The following is a 5,499-nucleotide window of genomic DNA, read 5'->3' on the forward strand; positions in this document are numbered from 1 at the left end:
AAGAAAATCCTTTATGGACAAGCAGTTGTCCAAGAGAGATTTCATCACCACCAGGCCTGCCTTACAAGAGCTCCTGAAAGAAGCACTAAACAAGGAAAGGAACAACCAGTACCAGCCACTCCAAAAATGTACCAAATGGTAAAGACCATTGACACAATGAAGAAAATGTATTAACTAATGGGCAAAACAACCAACTAGCATCAAAATGGCAGGATCAAATTCACACATAAAAATATTAATCTTAAATATAAATGGACTAGTGCCCCAATCAAAAGACACAGACTGGCAAATTGGATAAAAAGTCAAAACCCATCAATGTGCTGTATCAGGAAACCCATCTCAGGTGCAAGGATACATTATAGGCTAAAAATAAAAGGATGGAAGAAGACTTACCAAGCAAATGGAGAGCAAAAAAAAAGCAGGAGTTGCAATCCTAGTCTCTGATAAAATGGACTTTAAACCAACAAAGATCTAAAGAGACAAAGAAGGGCATTACATAATGGTAAAAGGATCAATGTGTCAAGAAGAACTAACGAACCTAAGTATATATGCACCCAATACAGGAGCACCCAGGTTCTTAAAGCAAGTTCTTAATGACCTACAAAGAGACTTAGACTCCCACACAATAATAGTGGGAGACTTTAACACTCCACTGTCAATATTAGACAGATCAACGAGACAGAAAATTAAGAAGGATATCCAGGACTTGAACTCAGATCTGGACCAAGTAGGCCTAATAGACATCTACCAAACTCTCCACCCCAAATCCACAGAATGTACATTCTTCTCAGCACCATATGGCACCTATTCTAAAATTAACCACACAATTGGAAGTAAATCACTCCTCAGCAAATGCAAAAGAATGGAAATCATAACAGTCTCTCAGACCACAGTGCAATCAAATTAGAACTCAGAATTAAGAAACTAACTCAGAACTCCACAACTTCATGGAAACTGAACAACCGGCTCCTGAAGTTGACTAGATAAACAATGAAATAAAGGCAGAAATAAAGATGTTCTTTGAAACCAACAAGAACGAAGGCACAACGTACCAGAATCTCTGGGACACATTTAAAGCAGTGTCTAGAGGGAAATTTATAGCAATAAATGCCCACCAGAGAAGCAAGAAAAGATCTAAAATCAACACCCTATCAACAAATTGAAAGAGCTAGAGGAGGAAGATCAAAAAAACTCAAAGCTAGCAGAAAACAAGAAACAACTAAGATCAGAGCAGAACTGAAGGAGATAGAGACACAAAAAACCCTTCAAAAAAAATCAATAAATCCAGGAGCTGATTTTTTTGAAAAGATCAACAAAGTAAACCACCAGCCAAATTAATAAAAAAGAAAAGGGAGAAGAATCAAATAGATGCAATAAAAAATGATAAAGGGAATATCACCACTGACTCCATAGAAATACAAACTACAATCAGAGATTACTACAAACAACCCTATGCACATAAACCAGTAAACCAGGAAAAAATGGATAAATACCTGGACACTTGTACCCTCCCAACCTTAACCAGGAAGAAGTTGAAACCTTGAACAGACCAATAACAAAGGCTGAAGTTGAGGCAGCAATTAATAGCCTACAACCAAAAAAAGTCCAAGTCCAGATGGGTTCACAGCTGAATTCTACCACACATACAAAAGAGGAGCTGGTACCATTCCTTCTGAAACTATTCCAAACAATTCAAAAAGAGGGAATCCTTCCCAAATCATTTTATCAGACCAACATCATCCTGATACCAAAACCAGACAGAGACTCAAGAAGAAAACTTCAGGCCAATATCCATGATGAACATAGATGCCAAAATCTTCAATAAAATACTGGCAAATCGATTGCAACAGCATATCAAAAAGTTTATCCATCACGATCAACTAGGCTTCATTCCAGGGATGCAAGGCTGGTTCAACATACACAAGTCTATAAACGTAATCCACCACATAAACAGAATCAAAGACAAAAACCACATGATTATCTCAATAGATGCAGAGAAGGCCTTCGACAAAATTCAACAGCCCTTTATGCTAAAAACTCTCAATAAACTAGATATCAAAGGAACATATCTCAAAATAATAAAAGCTATTTATGACAAACCTACAGCCAATATCATATTGAATGAGTAAAACCTGGAAGCATTCCCTTTGAAATCTGGCCCTAGACAAGGATGCCCTCTGTCACCACTCCTATTCAATATAGTATTGGAAGTTTTATCCAGAGCAACTAGGCAAGAAAAAAATAAATAAAGGGTATTAGGGTATTCAATTAGGAAAAGAGAAAGTCAAATTGTCTCTATTTGTAGATGACATGATTGTATATTTAGAAGACCCTATCATCTCAACCCAAAATCTCCTTAAACTGATAAGCAACTTCAGCAAAGTCTCAGGATACAAAATCAATGTGCAGAAATCACAAGCATTTCTATACACCAATAACAGACTAACAGAGAGCCTAATCATAAGCAACTCCCATTCATAATTGCTACAAACTAGGAATACAACTAACAAACTATGTAAAGGACCTCTTCAAGGAGAACTACAAACCACTGCTCAAGGAAATAAGAGAGGACACAAACAAATGGAGAAACATCCCATGCTCATGGTTAGGAAGAATTGGTGTCGTGAAAATGGCCATACTGCCCAAAGTAATTTATAGATTCAATGCTATCCCTATCAAGCTACCAATGACCTTCTTCACAAAACTGGAAAAAACCACCTTAAACTTTATATGGAACCAAAAGAGAGCCTGCATAGCCAAGACAATCCTAAGCAAAAAGAACAAAACTGGAGGCATCATGCTACCTGATTTCAAACTACACTACAAATCTACAGTAATCAAAACAGCATGGTACTGGTACCAAAACAGAGATATAGACAATGGAACAGAACATAGGCTTCAGAGGCAACACCGCACATCTACAACCATCTGTCTTTGACAAACCTGACAAAAAACAATCAATGGGGAAAGGATTCCCCGTTTAATAAATGGTGTTGGGGAAACTGGCTAGCCATGTGCAGAAAGCAGAAACTGGACTCCTTCCTGACACCTTAACACTAAAATTAACTCTAGATGGATTAAAGACTTAAATGTAAGACCTAACACAACAAAAACCCTAGAAGAAAACCTAGGCAAAACCATTCAGGACATAGGCATAAGGAAGAACTTCATGACTAAAACACCAAATGCATTGGCAACAAAAACCAAAATAGACAAATGGGACATAATTAAACTCCAGAGCTTCTGCACAGCAAAAGAAACAATCGTTAGAGTGAACCAGCAACCAAGAGAATGGGAAAAAATTTTTGCAAGTTACCCATCTGGCAAAGGGCTAATATCCAGAATCTACAAAGAACTAAAACAGATTTACAAGAAAAAACAAACAAACAAACAAACCCATCCAAAAGACATATATGTATTTCAATAGAACACATATATGAGGCCAACAAACATGAAAAAATGCTCATCATCACTGATTATTAGAGAACGGCAAATCAAAACCTCATTGAGATACCATTTCGTGCCAGTTAGAATGGCGATCATTAAAACATCTGGAGACAACAGATGCTGGAGAGGATGTGGAGAAATAGGAACACTTTTACACTGTTGGTGGGAGTGTAAACTAGTTCAACCATTGTGGAAAACAGTGCGGCACTTCCTCAAGGACCTAGAAATAGAAATTCCATTTGACCCAGCAATCCCATTACTGGGTATATACTCAAAGGATTATAAATCATTCTACTAAAAAGACACATGCACATGTATGTTTATAGCGGCACTGCTTACAATAGCAAAGACCTGGAACCATCCCAAATGCCCATCGATGATAGACTAGACAAGGAAAATGTGGCACATATACACCATGGAATACTATGCAGCCATAAAAAACAATGAGTTCATGTTGTTTGTAGGGGCACAGATGAACCTGGAAACTATCATTCTCAGCAAACTGAAACAAGAACAGAAAATCAAGCACCACATGTTCTCACTCAAGGTGGGTGTTGAACAGTGAGAACACATGGACACAGGGAGGGGAGCATCACACACTGGGGTCTGTTGCAGGGTCCAAGGGAGGGACAGCGGCGGGGGGACGGTGGGGAGCTCAGGGAGGGATAACATGGGGAGAAATGCCAGATGACAGGGATGTAGGTGACAGGGATGGAGGCAGCAAACCACATTGCCATGTGTGTACCTATGCAACAATCCTGCATGATCTGCACGTGTACCCCAGAACCTAAGTACAAAAAAAAAATTACAACCATAAAAGTAATTACTTGGCTTTACCTGATTAATGTTATTAAACTGTCTTTATGTGTATAAAAAAGAGAATATACATATATGAAATGAATCTACACAAATACTTTTAAGTGATATCTGACAAAGGTACAAAGGGAATTTAATCAGGAAGAATTTTTTAATAAATAGTTCTGTAACAATTGTATCTCTATAAGTAAAGGAATAAAATCTCAATATTTGCCTAATGCCTTATGTAAAATGTGACATCTAAGTAAAATATAAAGCCAAAGGTAAAATGTAAAACTATAACACTCTAGAAGAAAACATAGAAACAACCTGAATGACCTTGGTTTTTCAAAGTTTTTGTGATGACCAAAGTAACAATGCACAAGAAGAAAGCCTGGTAAGTTGAAATTTGTTTTATTCATTGTTTTAAAGTTCTTAAAACAACACTGTTAAGAATGAAATGATTAACCAAAGACTGTGAGCAAATGTTTTCAAATCACACTCCTGAGAGCACACTTGTCTCTAGAACATGTAAAGAACACTCTAACCTTAGAATAAGAAAACAAGCAGCCCAATAAAACCTGTGCATATTATTAGCATAGAGACTTCACCATAGAAGACTGCACAATAGATTGCAAATATGTATACAAAAAAGATGTACATTATGAATTTTCAGGGAAATGCAATTAAAACTTCTATATCTATTTGAATATTCACAACAAAAATACTGGCAATTTCAAATATTTGCAAAGATATAGAGCTACTGGGAATTTCATACTTTTCTTGTGAGAACATAAAATAGTACAACCACTTGGAAAATCATTTGGAAGACTCACAGAAAGTTAAATTTGCACATATCATATGGACTAACAATTCTACTCCTACCCAAAAGAAATGAAAACTTATGTTAACTCCCAGGAGTCTGGCTCTTGGTCTTGATACTGTTCAAAAAAATAATGTGTGATTTATCAGCCTCAACTATAGGAAATTACAAAGGCTTTTCCTAGCAGCGTTCACAGGAGCAAGCTTCCCTTCCCATACAGATGGTAGACAGTTCATGCATTATGGTCTCTGAAGGAAATAACAGTAAAGGACTCAGATCATCTTGGCCAGACATGCTCTTACATTTATCTTTAATTCCAGCCCAGGTGCCTCCACTTTCAGGCCTCCTTCTTGGGAAAATTTGAAGATGCTTTTCTCCACTTGGATTCAGTACTCAGCACTTCTACACTCCTAGCCCTGTCACTCTCTCCTTCC

The sequence above is a fragment of the Cebus imitator genome, unplaced genomic scaffold (assembly GCF_001604975.1).
Source record: "Cebus imitator isolate Cc_AM_T3 unplaced genomic scaffold, Cebus_imitator-1.0 Scaffold285, whole genome shotgun sequence".
In the NCBI taxonomy this organism is placed as follows: Eukaryota; Metazoa; Chordata; class Mammalia; order Primates; family Cebidae; genus Cebus; species Cebus imitator.